The sequence below is a fragment of the Triturus cristatus genome, chromosome 1_2, assembly GCF_964204655.1.
Source record: "Triturus cristatus chromosome 1_2, aTriCri1.1, whole genome shotgun sequence".
NCBI classification, from domain to species: domain Eukaryota; kingdom Metazoa; phylum Chordata; class Amphibia; order Caudata; family Salamandridae; genus Triturus; species Triturus cristatus.
In genome coordinates this window covers 680,527,638-680,547,171 of record NC_140580.1, presented here as the reverse complement: position 1 = coordinate 680,547,171, position 19,534 = coordinate 680,527,638, and positions in this window count along the sequence as shown.

Below are 19,534 nucleotides of genomic sequence, written 5' to 3'. Positions count from 1 at the left end.
GGACACATGTAGCTTTGGTACCACCACACGCACGGGAGGTAGCGTACCGCAATCGGAAGCACTACCACTCCATCAATGCCCTTGTGGTGTGTCTGTCCAACATGGTGATTTCACATGTCTGTGCTCGTTTTCCAGGCTCAGCACACGATGCCTACATCATGAGGCGTAGCAGGGTGCCTGAAATGATGATGCAGCTGCGCAACGAACGAGCATGTGTTGTTGGTGGGTACAGTCTGTCTGTCCTGCATTTTGCATGGCCTACCAGCACGACCGCTTCACCAGTTCTAACGATGTCCATGTGCTTCCCATGTAGGGGACGCTGGCTATCCCAACGTGCCATGGCTGCTCACACCTCTCCGCAACCCCATCACGCCGGCCCAGCTCCGCTACAACACCGCCCATGGCCGGACAAGGCGAGTGATAGAGAGGACGTTTGGCCTGCTGAAGAGCCGATTTAGGTGCCTCCACAAGACCGGCGGCACGCTCCCATATGCCCCTGCGAAGGTCTGCAAAATCTTCATGGTCTGCTGCATGCTGCACAACATGGCAGTTGAGAAAGCTGTGCCACTCATCCTGGATCAAGATGACGAGGACCATCCACCCGTGGAGGACGAAGGGCTTGGCAATGGGGCTAGTGATGTGGAGGATGTGGAGCCGCAAGAGGACATCCGGACTCGGCTCATACGCGACTTCTTTGCTTAGTGGTGAGTACCAGTGTTTGAGTGTGCACACATTGCTCCACGTGTGGCATGTGTTGTGATGTGTGTCTCCACCTGCATGTATGCCACGTGAGTCAGAGGTGTGTGTGGGTGTGTCACTGGAGTGATGGTGCCAGTGATGGTTGTATTTCCTCAGTCATAATTGTGAACTAGCATGTTGTCATCCATACATGTGTCGAGTACATGCACATGCAAGTGGCTGTGCTTTTTGTGGCTGACTTCTTGTGTGTCTCTCATCCCCAGGTACTTGCGCATGCCGTCTGCTGGTTGCATTGTTTTGGCACTGCTATTCCTCATGGACACGTCATCGTGTGCTGACTCAGCGTTACACGCACGGACAAGTTTGGAAGTCTCCTTAGGGTAAGGGATGCATCAGGGGTGTATTGGGTGTGGCAGTTGTTCACGATGTATGCACACTGCCCCTGTCGATGTTTGGTTCCTCTGCAGCCATGTAGCATCACCATGGGACACGACATGCAGCTGTGTACACCTGAATAGATGGTCTGACTGGTTGACAGTCATCAGTGATGGGATAGTGGATTGTGATGATGGCATCAATGTGTGTAACACTGCCCTCGGACACATACGGTTTGCATTGGCTTGACATGGTGTGGGACTTCTACATCAGCGGATCAATGGTGTATGGCAGTCTCTCCGTGAGCAGCTGTGGGTGTTTAGCCCAACAATTGTGTGCCAGTTCCATGGCTATCACGCATTTGTGCTGCAGAAGGGGGGTGCCAGTGTTGGACCCACATGTTACTCCACATGAAGTGTTCATGTGTACTTCAAGTTGCCTCTGCAATCCCGAAAACATGACTAAGAAAGGTGTCCCTATGCCTCCAAGGTGCCTCTTCTCAGTCAATGCTGGTGTGTTGCCACGGTGCATCCAGCATGTCTGGCATGCTTTTCCCGGATAGTGGCTATGTGTCTATGTGTCGAGTTGCAAGATGCAAGCTGTGTGTGTGGGCTGAGACTGTGTATTGGGCATGATGTCCATGACTGTGTGGGTATTGTGACATGTGCCATCCCCATGCATCCAACGTTGGCCAGGCCCCCATTCTCTGCATCCACCGGACTCAAGCTTGCAGGACATGGTTCTGCCACCTGTCTACACATACCTGGGTGCCCCCCAGGACACTGGACTGGATCCCTGACCTCTGCGCATGACTGTTGCTGTACTCAATGTGTCTGTCAGCACGGTTGTGCGGCCACCCCCTCAGCTGGTTGGGCCCATCACGGGTGTGTATGGTGCTCCATGTCTGTCTTGCCTAATACACTGTGACCCGTGTGTCCTGTGCCAGACTCAGGCCCCAGGGTGTGGATGGTTGAAGTCAAAAGATAACTCAGGCATGTTTAGACTTTACAAGACACATGTAAGGTAATAATGCAACCAGCAGGCATCTTCTCTTCATGGTGTGATTTTTTATTTTTTTGGGGGGGGGGGGGTATGACGTGAGGGGCTTTCCGGGAGTTTGGAATCCAAAGTTCAGTAGGGGAGTTGGTGTCCTTGCCATTGGAAATCTTCTGAGTGCATGCCACAGTCTTTGTCAACATTGGTCAGACAGTGACCAGCAAGGCCATGTGGCAGAGAATGTCTCTTGCTGCTGTGATGCTGTTGCTCCAGTGGGCCAGGTGCCAGGCCAGGTGTCCTGGGAGATGGTGATGTAGCGCCGACCCTCACGGTCCTTTCCGTGGACGACCTGGCCTCCTGCGGGGACCCTCAGAAGCAGGCCGTGACGATGTTTGGGATGCTCCATCGGATGTTTCCTCCTCCTCCTGATCCCTCCCTGTGGGTGGTGATGTTCTACGCCTTCTGGCACAGGGAGGGTTGCCCATGTTGTCGGCCATCCGACGGAGTGTATTGTGAACCCCCTGGAACACCGTCACTTGCTCAGCCTGTCTGTCCTCCATCCTCCGTTGGTGTTGCAGTAGACAGGCATGTTGCTCCACATGTTGCTGGGCCTGCTGGGTCTTTATCTCATCGAGGGTCCCCTTGATCTCATTGAGGGTGGACACAACCTGGGCCATGCCCGTGGTGTCCTGCCGGTATGTGTCCAGGATGTTACGGACATGGGAATATACCGGTTCCCCAGCCAACTGGTCAGGCTGGTGCCTCCGCCGTCCTCCACTCCCACCACCCCTGCCCACTTGCACCTGGCCTGCCCTTTTGGGCACATCGGGTCTCCGGGACCCCTGAGGGGTGGCATTGGCGTTGTCGCCTGCCTCCTCCTGGGTGCCCGGGACACCGTGTCCCTCCTGGCCAGCCTGGCTGCTTTGTGGTGGTGGGGCAGGGATCCTGGGTGTCTCCTGGGATGTGGCAGGAGTTGGGGTGGTGGTTGGCCCCGTTGTACCTGACGCAGGTGCTGCAGGTGGTTGGACACCAGAGGTGCCAGGTTGGTCGGGGTCGTCCACAGAGTGGTGAGAGTCGTCGCTGCCGGTGGGATCGGGCTCCCACAGATCCGGGTCCTGTGAGTCTTCCCCCCCAGTGTTGGGGGGTGAACCATGACGTTGACCTGTGTGTGAGAGAGACAATGTTAATTTTGGTCCATGCAACATCCATGTTTCATCAGTTTCAAAGTTGGCACATTTCCTCTTGGAATTAGGATCTGTCTTGCATTCCACTCACAGTGCACTTGTGCATGGGTGTGTCCCTTGGGCACCACTTTGGCCCCTTTAACTATGTGTGGCACAGTCTTACTTGCTGCGTCAAGTGTGACTGCAGTCAGCAGTGGAGTGGGCAGGTGTGGCGAGCCATGCATTGGTGCCTTCCGTGTAGCACTGTACATGTGCACATGGAGTGGATCCACACACTCATATAATGCAGGTAGCTGTCGTTGTGCTCGTGAACAGGTTGTGACATGGCCCTGTGTTTTGCCATGGAGAAGAGGGGGGGTTCTGGCACTGGCCACCCTTGGCTACATGCACGCAGTCTACCTGCTGAGGAGCAGACATTCCCACACACCACACGGCTGATTTGCTCTCCCTGTGTCTCCCTCCCTCTCTGTCCCCCTCTCCCTCCCTCCGTGTGTCAGCCTCCTCCCTCTGTCCATCTCCCTGTGTCTCCCTCCCTCTCTGTCCCCCTCTCCCTCCCTCTGTGTGTCAGCCTCCTCCCTCTGTCTGTCTCCCTGTGTCTCCCTCCCTCTCTGTCTCCCTCTCCCTCCCTCTCCCTCCCTCTGTGTGTCAGCCTCCTCCCTCTGTCCGTGTCCCTGTGTCTCCCTCCCTCTCTGTCCCCCTCTCCCTCCCTCTGTGTGTCAGCCTCCTCCCTCTGTCCGTGTCCCTGTGTCTCCCTCCCTCTCTGTCCCCCTCTCCCTCCCTCTGTGTGTCAGCCTCCTCCCTCTGTCCGTGTCCCTGTGTCTCCCTCCCTCTCTGTCCCCCTCTCCCTCCCTCCGTGTGTCAGCCTCCTCCATCTGTCCGTGTCCCTGTGTCTCCCTCCCTCTCTGCCCCCCTCTCCCTCCCTCTGTGTGTCAGCCTCCTCCCTCTGTCCGTCTCCCTGTGTCTCCCTCCCTCTCTGTCCCCCTCTCCCTCCCTCCGTGTGTCAGCCTCCTCCCTCTGTCCATGTCCCTGTGTCTCCCTCCCTCTCTGTCCCCCTCTCCCTCCCTCCGTGTGTCAGCCTCCTCCCTCTGTCCGTCTCCCTGTGTCTCCCTCCCTCTCTGTCCCCCTCTCCCTCCCTCTCTGTCCCCCTCTCCCTCCCTCTGTGTGTCAGCCTCCTCCCTCTGTCCGTCTTCCTGTGTCTCCCTCCCTCTCTGTCCCCCTCTCCCTCCCTCCGTGTGTCAGCCTCTGTCACCTCAGCCCAGCTTCCTGGGCACACGCTGTTAGCAGATCTTTGAATGGCCCTTGGCTTGTTGATGTGAGTTTGTTTCTGATCTCCAGGCACCCATTGGGTGTAGTGTGTGTCTCGGCGCTGCTGCTGTGGTGGTGTGTGCTGCCACTCTTTCACAATGTTGGCTGTTCATTAGCTGCTGTCATGTGCAAAACAGTGCCTTCACCCCCATGTGTTGATGCAAGGCGTCCGCCATTTGCTGGCGAGTCTTTCCTGTGTGGGGACACAGTGTTTGTCTGGCTGTGACCTAGGCCATAGGGGCAGAGGGCATTGTTGTCTGCTTCTGAGTTGCACTATGTGAATTTTGGGGCCCACCCTCCCGCCATCCGGGTTACCGTGTCATGTGTTGGTGTCTTCTGTGGCCTGTGACTTGACATTGTCCAGCTGGGTGCATGGGGCATGGTGGCGGCAGTGGCATGTGCGTGTTCATGGAGTGTGGTTGAGTCATGCGATAGCTTGGGGTGTTTGCGTGCCTGTTAGTGATTTTGGTTGTGGATGACATTCCCCCCATGTGAGGTGTGTTGTTTGTGTACTCACCCGGGTCTCGGAGTCCTCCTAATCCTTCGACTGCCTCCACCGGCTGTATGGCCATCACCCTCTCCTCCCAGGGCGGGTAGTGTACGGGTCTGCGGGAGGGCCCTCCTCCATTGGCGTTGGCCTGGTTGTGTTCCTCCAGCATCTTGGCTCGGACCCTCCTCCGCAGATCGTACCACCTGGCTTGGCATTCATGCCTGGTCCTTCTGGTGTCCGCAACAGCATTCACGGCATCGACGATGGTCTGCCACATGGCTGTTTTTGATGCCATGCTGGTCTGTCTGACCAATGTTCCAAAGAGCTGTGGCTCGACTCCGAGGATTTCATCGACAAGGACCTCCAACTCTCGGTTACTGAACTTTGGATTCTTGTTAGTGGGCATGGTGAGGGGTGTGGGTGTGGATGGTGGGGGGGGTGTGTGGATGGTTGTGGGTGTGTGGGTGTGGTTGTGCAGGTGTGTGTGTGTGTGAATGTGATGAGGGGGTGTTTGTGAAGGTGGTTGTGTGAAGGTGTGCAAGTGTAAGGTGTGGTGAAGCTTGTAGTATGGTGCTGTAGGTTGTCTGTGGGGTCTGGCAGCAGTGAGTCTGTTGCAAAGGCTCATGGTTTGTGTGTGTGGGCCCTTTTTATTGGTCCATTGGTGGGTGTGGCTGTGTTTGAAGTTTGGGTGGGTGTGTTATAAGGAGTGGTGGTGTTTTGGGCCTCTGTTTGTTTTTGGCAGTTGCAGGTCAGTGAATGTGTTTTTTTAGTGTTTGTTGGACATGTTTTGTGGCTTTGTGCCATTCGAATGGTGTATTCTTGTGTTGTTTTGGTTTGTCCTGGTTGTGTACGTGCGTTTTTAGCATGTGTACGGTGTGTACATGGGCCATTTGGTTGTACGGTGCTGTCCTTGTGTGTGGCTTGGTACGACTCGTACATGCGGTTGTGATGTTGGGGCCTGGGGTGCGCTCCATACTTAGGAGGTTGTGGTGGGGGTGCGACTCTGACGTACACGGGTGTACATACAGGGGGGTAGGACACGTACAGGGGTGGGGGTACGACTCGAACGTACAGGGGTGTACATACTCGGGGGTAGGACACGTACAGGGGTGGGGGTACGACTCGAACGTACAGGGGTGTACATACACGGGGGTAGGACACGTACAGGGGTGGGGGTACGACTTGAACATACAGGGGTGTACATACACGGGGGTACGACACGTACAGGGGTGGGGGTACGACTCGAACGTACAGGGGTGTACATACACGGGGGTAGGACACGTACAGGGGTGGGGGTACGACTCGAACGTACAGGGGTGTACATACACGGGGGTAGGACACGTACAGGGGTGGGGGTACGACTCGAACGTACAGGGGTGTACATACACGGTGGTACAACACGTACAGGGGTGGGGGTACGACTCGAACGTACAGGGGTGTACATACATGGGGGTGGGACACGTACAGGGGTGGGGGTACGACTTGAACGTACAGGAGTGTACATACACGGGGGTAGGACACGTACAGGGGTGGGGGTACGACTTGAACGTACAGGGGTGTACATACACAGGGGTAGGAGACGTACAGGGGTGGGGGTACGACTTGAACGTACAGGGGTGTACATACACGTGGGTAGGACACGTACAGGGGTGGGGGTACGACTCGAACATACAGGGGTGTACATACACGGGGTAGGACACGTACAGGGGTGGGGGTACGACTTGAACATACAGGGGTGTACATACACGGGGGTACGACACGTACAGGGGTGGGGGTACGACTTGAACGTACAGGGGTGTACATACATGGGGGTACGACACGTACAGGGGTGGGGGTGGGACTCGAACGTACAGGGGTGTACATACACGGGTGGGGGTTCGACACATACACGGGTGTACATACGGGGGGGTGTACATTAACGGGGAGTACGACTCGAACGTATGGGTGATGGGGGGAGTGTTGGGCGCGTATGCGGGCACATGTCTCCATGGTTGCAATGGGAGTTCGGTGCGGACGGTGTTTTTACCATACGGTTGTGAGATCGGACGCACGGGTTGGATCGTGATTCCTCGGTCGGACTTCACTTTTCACATTTGTACGGTAAATCGTCCGAGGACGTGTCGGACACATTTTCCGACCCGAGGACGTGTGGGGAAATATTCCGAATGCGGTTCGTATGGACTTTTTACCATGCGAATCGTGATTGTCAGTTTGTACGGCACTTGTACGATTCGTATGGTAAAAAGACCGGATACGAGTCGTACGGGGAAATTTTTTACCGGATCGTAATTGGCACCTTAATGTCTTGAAAGAGAACATTTAGCAAGAAAGGAACAGAGGAGGAAAAAAATAAAGAAACAGTACTACCTGCAAAAAAGTGAGAACAAAAAGGAGATGATGGATAGAATGTTTTGGGGAAAAGATCAACTGCTAGCAAGAGAACTAAGGAGTTTCTTAAAACAGTATTTAGAAAAATGGAAAATGTGGAAAAGTATGTCAAATAGAAGTGAACTTTAACAACAACTGAGAAATTAAGTCTTGTTCAAAGTGAAAAATGTCTCAAGAAAACAGCTCATCTGACAGCGAGGCAGAAATAATTCCAACAAATAAGACAACTGTTTAGAAGTAGGGTAATACAGAATATAATGAGAATTATAAAGCAGTATAAGAGAAGCACAGAAGCATTGAAGCAAAAAGAACACACAGAACGTGTGGTAAATAAAGCATTTGCCATGAAGCATAACGTATTTACCCTGATACTAAATAGAATGAGATTACTGGACAAAATAGTGCTGTAATTATGAAGAAAAAAGCCAGGAAAAAATACTTGTTAATAAAACACATTTTTGTAAAGTTTTAAGAAGAGAATGAAAGCATACATGAGCCTTTCTTAAATGAAAAAAGCTATTTCAATGAGAAAACATTAGTGCATGCAGTTGAGAAAACTGGTTGATGCTATGAAGTAAAACGTGATACTCCCATTGCAAGAGAAGACATGGTTTGTAGAAATGTAGAGAGGAGATAACTGAAGAGGTACAAGAAAGGCGTAGACATGCTCCAAGAATTGGACTGCATTAGTATTTGTAGTGTTCACCAGGAGTCAATTGATATATTGATACATTTTCTTAAGAAAATGTTCAAGTAAGAGTGTGAAAATTGCAATATTGCAAGGTTTAGATCCATGCGAAGTGAGAAAATTGATTAATTTACAAGGGCACTCATTGGCATGTCTATCCAAGAAAGTGTGCAGAAGCACCTTTCACCACTTTCAAATGTTCATCATTCAAAAATGCGAGATGTACTTGGAATATTTTACTATGTAAAAACTCCTGCATTGCAGGGAAATTCAACAAAGCACTTTTGTATGGTACAGTGTCAGAGAGTGAAAAAGATGGTGAAGATATTTAATTCCATTTCTTTGGCTCTGAAGTAGAGTTTGGAGAAAATGAAGAGTTGGTATATCCAGGTGTAGAGGGCAGAACACAAATATTAGTACCAATAAGTTAGCACAAGATGTAACAAAGTTTGATGACGTTTGTACAGAGAAAGCAAACTTTGCATATGTTTTCGATGCACTCACTACAAATACAAAATTCGAAGATTAGATTTGTACTTAAAACCTGAGTTAGAAAACAGATATAAATGGCTAGAATTTGCTGTGTATTTAACAGGAACTGTTTGATTTGTCAACACAATAGATTATATGTACAATATGACAAATTAAACGTGCTGTTATGACAGATTAGAGGACAACAAAATGATAGCTAGAGCAATACATAATAAGTTAGAGATGGTTTAAATTCCAGAGGAATTTTGACACCTAAATGTTTATGAAACAATATTAATACAATATATACACCCATTTGAAGTAATAGTCCATATGCAACCAAAGACTGAAAAACTGTCACCAACTGAGCTAAAGAAAGGCCTTAAAGGTAGAGTTGTGATTTTATTTTTAGATTTTAAACATACTATTGACACTGTGAGTGTAGATAGAGATATAGATGAACTGCTTAATATAGCAGTGAATGGTGTGCCCTCAAAGAACAACAAAATCTGCCAGGAACTAGTGGATGTGAATATGGTGAAGGAAACTACTTTTTACCCAAAGGACAATAATGTGTACTATAAAGATGTAGATGTTCTCACATATGGAAATTGAATGGAGGATGAAATCTTACATTCAAGTGTACATTTTGGAAATGTGGATAGAACTAAATCTGAAGAAATATATGAGCATTACATTATCCATTCACTGCATTCGAAAGATGTTGTGGGAGATACCATTGATACCAGATAAAACAAGCTAAGGAAGCTCCGATGAGTATCTGTGAGAAAGGTTTGGAGGCTTCCGGGTTTCCACAACTATTTTCAACTAGAGTAAATGGACAGTATGATGACCTCCCAGCTCAAATACAAGTGGCTGAGTGTAGATCAACCAGATTATATTCCGAGGACCATACATCATATCTAAGTATTCCATATATATTCTATCTGTTATTTGAAAGTGATTTGTCTGAACTATCATACGCTGTTAATCACATTCTTAAGGCAGTAGTTAATCTACATAGTATGTCTGCAAGAGACTTTGTCGTCAAACTTCATGGAAAGGATGCGAAGTTGGAATACAATTAAGTAAGTTTGATAGCATGCCAACATGGCATGAAGAAATATTGGTCTAATCGTCATGGTGAACTGAAATGTATGTTACAAATTGTAGGTGCACCAATGTGGCTCATGACCTAAAGTTGTACAGAGTATGCATGGGACGGCTTCCATGATGTTTTGACAGAAGCAAAATATAACATTAAGGATATCAATTTGAAACCTGCAGGAGAACTTTGCTTTTTTGATCCTGAAAATGTTTGTAGCTATTTTAACCACCGACTTCAAGCCATGCCTACGTTCATCTGCAACTAAAGAAATCCACTTCTGGGAGATTTTACTGATTTTTTTTAGCGTAAAGAGTATCAAGCGAGAGGTGCTCCTCATATTCATATGTTGTTGCCGATCAAAGATGCACCAAAATTTAGAACCCACAAATGAGTCTATACTTTATTTTATAGAGCAATATGTTACATGTTACATCTCAAAAGACAGTGATGAAAAAGTCCTAAAACACCAAGTTCTCATTTTAAAACACATGAATGTGTGAAGTACTGTCTGCGGAAGTACAGAGCAAAAGGAAAGGTTTACACTGAATGTTGGCTTGCATTTCCAAGGCCTGTTTTTTCAAAAGGAAGAGTCAGCAATTTTTTTGTCTGCAGTCAGACATACGATTACTCGAAAATCAACAAGTACAATCTTGTGATTCTGAAAATGTGGAATGCGAATATGGATATTGAGTTTTTGGCGACCAACTCCATACCTGTTGCTGGTTATGTTACTTTATACATAGCGAAATCTGAAAAGGCGGAGATGAAGGAGATGTGGGAAGAGATTCTTGCTAAAAAGTCTTTAACCAAGAAATTCTACAGCTTCAGTTTGAAGGTGCTTTCACACAGGGAAATTGGATCCTATAATCGCTATGACAGATTGAGTTCAGCTAGTTTATTCTCAAATCTAGAGGGATTGTTTGGGTAAGTTTAGGCCTAGCATGTAGGCGAAATAGAGTGTTGAAGTCGTTTCCTGAAATTCAATACCTTGCAGAATTTGACCCGAAAGTACAGATATTGTCAGAACAAACATGCTGGTCATCTTCTATCCAAAACAGATTCCAAAACTATGTCTGTATGAAATACTCCAAAACTACAAATATAGAAACAATGTGGCTGAGGCCTGGGCTGAACATTCTGCTCTGCTTGCAGAGATTGTGGTATTCAAGAACTCCACGCTATGCGGAAAATGTGAATTCCCTATAAATTCCACTTTCGGCCATTTTTTGGTTGGCGAACTCGAACCATGTTTTTGTGCGTGGTGGTGAGCGGGATGAGTCTTGCCGGGCGCTCATGAGCACCCATGATATTTGCAAGCCGCCTGCAGGTTTTTTATTGGGAGAACCCTTTTTTTTTCTTTTACTTTTTTCCATCAATGGAGGAAATGCCCAGAGACTGCCAGCAGGTATTCTGGGTATTTCACTTCTTTTTCTGCAAAATATGTATAGTGGGGTAATAAATACTTTTCTTACCATGTTTGTTTACCATGCCACCTTTGTCTGGTCAGTGAGTAAGTGTGTTTACCATAGGCCACTATTTGTCATTGCTTCCAATGCTATGTGGCCAAAGGCCATTTTGTATAGTCAGTGTCTACATGCCTGCATGTCTTCTTTGTTTTTGATGCCTCCTTGCTTGTTGTTTGAACATGTGTCTGGCCATTTTGTGCAGCCAGCCAATGTGTTTTTGCCATAGACCTGCATGTGTTCTTTGTTGTGGCCATACCTCCTTGCTGGTTGTTGTTGTTCGACCATGTGGCGGGTGGCCATTTTCTGTAGCAAGCCAATGTGCTTTTTCCATAGGCCTGCATGTGTTCGATGTTTTGGCCATGCCTCCTTGCTAGTTGTTGTTGGCTGACCATGTGGCCGGTGGCCATTTTGTGCAGCCACCATTTCTTCCAGTTTTCAAGCCATTTTCAATGGAAATTGAGAAGCCTTTTTGTTTGTGTTCACTTTTTTACTTTTCCTGATATCAGTTTAATAATGCGCTTGAGGCCTAGTAAATGTGTTGTATATTATGAATATGAACAGTGTTTTGTATTGCATGCTTTTTTAACATTTGTCACCAGCACCTCATTGCAGCCTAAGTACTGATTTGTTTCTCATAGTCTCCTAGTGTATCAGCAATTATTTTTTCTTGATTTTTTATTTTCTTTTGTCAAAATATTATTTATTTTTTTACATTTTTGTAATTTGTTAAATTTTGGATTAGGGGCAGGACAGTAGATTGAGCTTTCTGCTGAGCAAATAGATCCCTTTCTTTCAGAAGATCCATTGGCTTCCAGATCTTCAGCATGAAAAAGGAAGGGTACTCCACCATCTTTTCCAATCCCCCATTCTGCTGATCTGGACGTGGATTGGAACCCGCCACAGGCCGAGACATGCCAGGAGAGGCAAGGGAAAAGGAAAGTTCCTGAAAGCCTTAGAGTTATGGATCAAGAAGAGGAGGATGATGAATCACCCATCATCATGGACGCTACCCCAACCCCAGAGAAGACCAACATTACCCCACCTCAACCTGCTCTGAAAGATGTGGCACTGACAGCCATGGTCCATGCATGTTACAGCGGTGGGGCGATGGGCCATGTAAGTGGGGATTCCGAGGGACGATGCAGAGGAAAAATTAATTATTTAATACATTTTCCCTCTGCATCGTCCCTCGGAATCTTCCCTTAAATGGCCCTACCACCCCACTACTGTTACCTGCACAGACTGCGGCTGTGCACTGATAACACCACCTCCGCCAGCTCCCATATTTGCAAGGCCCCCATGACTTGCATCCACAGCTAGCTCAGTAGAAGTACGCTTGGCTGTTAATACAAGGCTGCAAAGAGACATTGTGTTGTCCAAATATTACATCCATTCCACAGTTCTTGATCCTTGGTACAAACAATTACTAGCTACTTTCATTCCTTTTTCCGAAGGGGATGTTTCATATACAAGACGTGGGTTGCTGAGCAAGCCAGTGACCTGGAAGAAGGAGTGGAAATTAGAGGCTTACTCCCAGCTAGAAGTTCTTGAGTGCAGGCTTCAGGGTTCTAAAGATGGCAGGACTATTGGATCACAACAGCCAACACTAGCAACAAGAACGCCAGCAACAACCACAACTACAGGAGCATCAGCCCTAACCTCTGCACTGGCTTGGTTTCAAGTGGCAGGTGTTAAGTACCCTGCAGGCATGAAGGCAAACATAGGTAGAGCAAGTTGCAGCACCAATGACCATTCAGAAACTAAACTAAATTGATGGCTCAACAGAGATATAGCTGGATCAAAACTCATTGGTGTATTGGTATGGGAATAGGCACCAATGGCCAGCAGACTGGCAATAAAGTATCTGGCTTGTCCGGTAGCCAGAGTGTCTGCTGAGTGTGTGTTTAGTACAGCTGGCACAGTTGTCACAGTGAGAAGGGCCAGTCTCTCACCTCAAAACATGAAGAGATTAATCAAAAAGAACCAACAAATTTATCTCACCAAATTACACCATACCTGAAATATGAAAGGAGGAGGATGAGGGTGATTTGTCATACTCAGGTCATAGTAGTGTGTTAGATGACTAACCTCTGGGCAACCCACCAGAGTTTGAGGATAATCTCTACTTCCCTGACTGATTAGGTCTGGACCACAATAGAACATGATGTTGCTGAACTGTTTTGCTAAAAATAGAATATAGATAGATATAAACTAGGGGAACATTATATATTTTGTTTGTTTGTGCCTGATTGACTTATGCAATCCCACTGGAGGTTACTTGTATGGCTGGATTAGAGTTGGATCAGTGTGCAGTGAATAAGCCTCCCCTCCTTTCCCTTCAAGAACATTGGAGACACAATGCCTGCCTCCGTCCCATGCCTATCCTTTTTTTCATCCACCAGCAGGACTGCCCCATAACATTTGATTTACAAGACTGGCCAATGTGTGTTGCATGCATCAGAGGATCAATTATTGTGTACCACCGTCCTTGGATTGGAACAGCAAACTATTGCACAGATGAGTGATATATGAGTGATTGTGAGTAATGATTCATGTGGTTGTGGACAGTGAGGGAGAGTGTTCAACTATAATTTGTAAGCTTGATTGTAATGATTGGCAATGTTTGTGGCCTGCTGGGTGATCATTTATCCTGAAGGAGATTGGCCCTACCCCTTTCATACTTAGAGAGATTTGCTTGTCTTGTCCACTCCTTTGTTTTCTTGTTCACACTCCTAAAAGACCAGACCAGTCTGTTTAGTTAACAAACACAAATCTACACACACAATTACTCGAATGTTTCTCTTCTTCTTCATCAACAGCAGTGCACTACAGGTGGATCTCTCTCATTTGGGTCGGGAGTCTGAATGGAGTTTGAAGGATTTGTTACTCAGAGTCAGGACTAGGGAGTATGATGGAAGGACTCAGAATGGGACTACCTTAAAAACAGCCATAAGAAGGAAGTTATCAACTTCAGGGAAACCATCATGATGGTGACTCTAAGAGACCTACTTAGATCTGTGGACTGGTTAGATGTGCATTAATTTGGGAAATGCAATGCTGTAGATTGTGTGTCCTTGCTCTAATTTCAAACTCCTCTATTATGTGGTCGGATAGGGGGATGTGGTTGTGGCTTGTAAGTAAATGGAGACAGATATGTGATTTCACATCACCATATTGCTATATACATGCGCTTGGCTAAATGTTATGATGACAGTTGTGAGATTGATCTGCCCAGTACATGCAGCCACTTGCCTGTGATTGGTTGCAATTTGCACTCACTTCTCAGTTAATTGATCACACATGAGTCATAAAATGAAAGATTGCAGCAAATTATGCTCTTTCTCTACCTCTGAGCCTTCTTGGTACAATCCTCATGCAGCTTACCTTCTGTCCTCCTTGACTCCACAATATCATTTCTGTTTTGCAATCCATAGGCCTTCTCTTCTTCCTCACAAAAGGTGAACGCTCCATTACACTCCTGCTTAACTTACGGGACCACTTTAGCCATGAATCCAAGATTGATGGGCAATCTGAGAAGAATGCAGACACACTGCCGAATTTGGCAATACAGTATCATTTTTCTTTTCAGAAACAATTTTTAGAACTGTGTGGGTTCACTCCATAATTTGTATGTTTCAAACCTAAATGACAGATCATTTGCTATATAATAACAACATGGGCCTCTGGGGCGGACAGACTGTTTGAAATGTATGTAACTGAACTGTGTCATACTGATTACTTCATTTCTCTCCACAATATATTTATGATGTGCTGCTCATCGTCGACCATATTAATGTTATCATTTTGTAGTGGTTGTCTTTGTCACACCTTTCCCCAAATCCCCAATCCCATCCATTCATCAAACCCCTAACCCTCTGTCCCCGGCTGTGTGATTTATTAAGGTGTAAGTTAATTTATACCCTAAATGAATCACACACTTGTAGTGAAAGTGACATAAATTAACCGCTGGATCTTCTATTACCTGAGCAACAGCCCACACTGGCCCCATTTACCCACTCACGCATAAAAGTGATCCATATTTTAGATATAGAAAAATATCATTTGTCAGAATCATCACTCAATCCTTGTGTTGCGTAAGTGCTTAACCTTGTCCACTCCAGACTTTGAGTCCACCTTTCCTGACTCAAGTATTTTGTAACTTTATTTTTAATTAAATATTAGCTCCCCATTGCTCAGAAAAGTTACTTTTGCTATTTTTTGTTATTTTATCAGGTATTATTTGTTCTGAAATGATGGTAGTAGCTTGGTGACGGTCTCAGTCTTTGGAAAGCTATGATATAAATGTACCCAGTAACTTTGTGTTTTTCTTTCAATGTAGTTGCCTGTGATGGATAATCCCTGTGATTAATCCAACAGTTAGTGCTCACTTAGGTGGGAGTGGGACCTCCTTCTGATGCCTTTCCTGTTAGCACACTAGCCTGCTCTACTACCACCACCATTAATAATAATAACAGCTACTTGAGAAACCCTGCAGTAACTAAAGGTTTGGACAATCGAGAGAGGTAGCAGCCTTCTCTTTATCTATTGAGGTAAGAGAACTATGAAGTGAAGTAAACTAATTTAGTTAGCAAGCAAGCACCTAACTTCTACTGTAGATAATTAATTGTTTATCTAGGATTTTGTTGTAGGCAATATAGGCCATGCCAGCAATACCCCCAATGGTCAAGATAGTTACAGAGGGTATTAAGACAAGGGTATATAACTAACTATAACTAACTGGTATACACTTCAATAAACAGATTAAAAGGCTCCACAAAATGCAGCCGTGTAGAGTAAAAGTAAAGTGCAAACAAACTACATTAGGCATAAAGTATGATAAAAAATCCCTTTAATATTTAATATGCCCGCCCCTCTCCCTCAAAAAATCACCCCATCCCAACCAATGTCCAACAGAGAAGAAAACCATGCAAGAAAGTCTAAAAACAGCCGGTCCCAACTCCCTTCCCACCCTCTCCGGCCACAACAAAGTCCCTCCCACCAAAAAAATAACATATAAAAAAGGGTTCAGAAGAGGGCATTGTCAATTCAGGTCCAGAGTTGATCCAGGCTTTGCTCTAATCTTCCTTTCGATCAACTGGTAAATTCACTGCAGGAGGTGATGCTGGAATAGCTGGTCTAAGCAGGAGGGGGGGCAGCTGTGGTGGTTAGGGCGTTTGACAGCTGACAGCGGTGCCAGTGATGTACCGACTGGGAGGCTGGAGGCTGTGGCTGGCTGGATAAACTGGGACAGAGGCAGAGACAGATGCTTCTGCCTCCTCATTAATCAGGACCACCAACCTCTGGTATTTGGTCTGGATGGTCTCCAGCCTCTGCTGCTAAAGCTGTGCCACAATCTCTTGCTGTCTCAGTGGGGTTGGTGGACCAGCAGGAGTAGCTATATCAAGTAAAAAGAAAAAAGAAAAACATTAGTAAACAATGCTCTGTGCAAACACTTGTTTAAAATTAAATAGTGGTTGGCACAGCATCAGTACATTGCTGGTCCTCTAAGGCCATTGGAATTGAATGCAATTAGAAGAGTCAAAGGGCCATATTTTACCCACACATGCCTCATATAGAAAGCAATGGCTGTCTGGCTGAGAAGAATTAATGCAGAATAATACAATATTAAAAAACAGAGACATTTTATGTTTTATTTTAAAGGCGGTACCAGTGATGTACCGACTGGGAGACTGGAGACTGTGGCTGGCTGGATAAACTGGGACAGAGGCAGAGACAGATGCTTCTGCCTCCTCATTCATCAGGACCACCAACCTCTGATATTTGGTCTGGATGGTCTCCAGCCTCTGCCTCTAAAGCTGTGCCACTATCTCTTGCTGTCTCGGTGGGTTTGGTGGACCAGCAGGAGTAGCTATATCAAGCAAAAAGAAAAAAGAAAAACATTTGTAAACAATGCTCTGTGCAAACACTTGTTTAAAATTAAATAGTGGTTGGCACAGCATCAGTACATTGCTGGTCCTCTATGGCCATTGGAATTTGATGCAATTAGAAGAGTCACAGGACCATTTTTTACCCACACATGCCTCATATAAAAAGCAATGGCTGTCTGACTGAGAAGAATTAACGCAGAATAATACAAGATTAAAAAAACAGAGACATTTTATGTTTTATTTTAAAGGCTTTCCTAGTAACAATCTAAACAAACACTTTGTGTGGAAAAATTAAAGAAATTACCTCTCATTAAGAAGTATCATGTACTATGGAGAACAAGTTGCTGTGCTAAATTAATGGAGGCATGCTAGCCAGTGCACCGGGTACTTTGTTACTCTGCAGTCTGCAGCTGTGTCAGCTGTGATGGACCGTTATGTTACTATAATTCCAGTGGCCCTGCTCTTCCCCAAATACCTTTCAAATTCTACCCTGATTCCGGAGAGGAAGATGAATAGCAAATAAGATACTATGTCACCCATGTCATGTATAAAATGTGGATATCCTGTCTGCTGTAAGCAGACAGTGGGAAAAACAATGCACTGCACTACAGGGAAAAGAACGAGATATAGAGTTTGTATTTGGCACATTCATCACAGAGTATCCCATCCGCCAAACTTGAAATCATGCACTTAGTCCCACTTTACTCCTTGGCTTTGCCCTCCTCGCCCTCCAGCACAAATTATTTCCAATAAATGAATTTGCTTGACAGTAAGGAAAGCAAACTTGACTTACTCTACTGCAGAGTAAGTTAGAGTAATTAGGCCTGGTAAGTAGAGCTTTTGCTTTAGAATAGCGGGGTGACACTGTTCATCATCATGTGTCTAAGCTTTAGCTTATTCACTCACTGTAGATGGCAAAAGCTGAAAGAGAAACATTTGAACAGTAGCAAATCTTTTATGGGAAACCATGAAATATATTTATGAATCACTTCACATGGTCATAAAAATGTGGCACATGCCAATAATAGATTTCTCAATTTGTTTGGTAGGCTAGGACAGAAGAACTTAGGAAAGAATAAAGTAGTGAAGTACAAAGAATTGACCGAGTGGGCGAAGGGAAACACACCTTGAGTTTGGTTTCCAATGCATCGGAAATTGTAAATGCTTCATTAACTGAAGCAGACACACATTGCAAAGCCAACATTGCAGTCACAAAAGGAACAATACTGCACTTAGGTCACGGGTGGCAAAATGCCATGGGCAGGGAGGGGAGTGATGAATGAGTGGGATACATTCTACCGCGTTTAACAAGTAAATTAGTCTTGAGTGTAAACCAAAAACTAAAATACCCCCCAATTTGAACCATAGTTTTGATAATCATAAAACCAAGTAAGTGAACTAGATGAGCATGCCCTCTCCATATGAGCTCCCTTGTTTCTACATCCAAGCAATTTTTCATTCATCCTTTCATTCTTCTTTATTCACCCAGTGATAGCCACCAGAATGTAAGATTTTTTTCTTTCATTGAGTTTTCACCGAAATCTCCAATTCATATTATCCATCCATATGAACATCCATTCAGTAGCTACCCTTTCACCATACTTTCACCATGTATCCATTTACCGAGTACCCACCCACACATCATCTCACCAATCTACACATCCTTTCACTTACATACCATTTCACCCATCCTTTGTTTTAACCCTCCGTTCTTTCCCGTTTTCATCAACCCATCATATTTAGCATTCATTATGTGAGCTTTGCTGAGCTGCAGAAAGAAGAGGCGATAAGAACTCAAGCATCTCTGTATCTGCTAAAGCAGTGGGTTCATGATCAAGAGTCATGTGTCACAACACCCTTGTAGCTAGTAAGTATAATAGTAATTGTCAATAAGCAAGCAATGTAACTTACAAAAGCCCGTCCCTGTCGCTGCCGTATCTCCCCCTCCGACCGCCTTTGCAGCAGAACCGGATCAGCAATGGTGGTCTGATCGTCTAGGAAAAAAACACAACACAAATTTGTTATTTGCCAGATACACTGCCCCTTGGTTTTTTCAATCGAAAAAATACAACGGCAATACATCACTACAGTTTGATTAGCAGTATCTTCTATCAATAATATCACTCTGGGCATTTTGTTGGTTGACAATGTTAGAAAAGCCAGGTAGTCAAGCCAACCAAAAATGTTTTGCAATGGAGGAGCAGAGTTACAGCCTATGATGATGTCTTTGAGTCATTGAAGCACAATGAAGCGGTGAACTAATGGCCACTGAAGGCCATATCATATGGTGTTGGTTGGCAAATGATTTACAACTGCATAATATCCAGCCATGCTGCCCTGTCACGGAAACTGCTGGTCTACTATTAGGATTGAAAAGAGTAGGTAGGATTGCATAAACAGGCAAGCACCATCAACAGAACAGAAAACAAGATTGTCGCACCCATGTGAACCATGTTGTGCCGTTCGCACGCAGTTT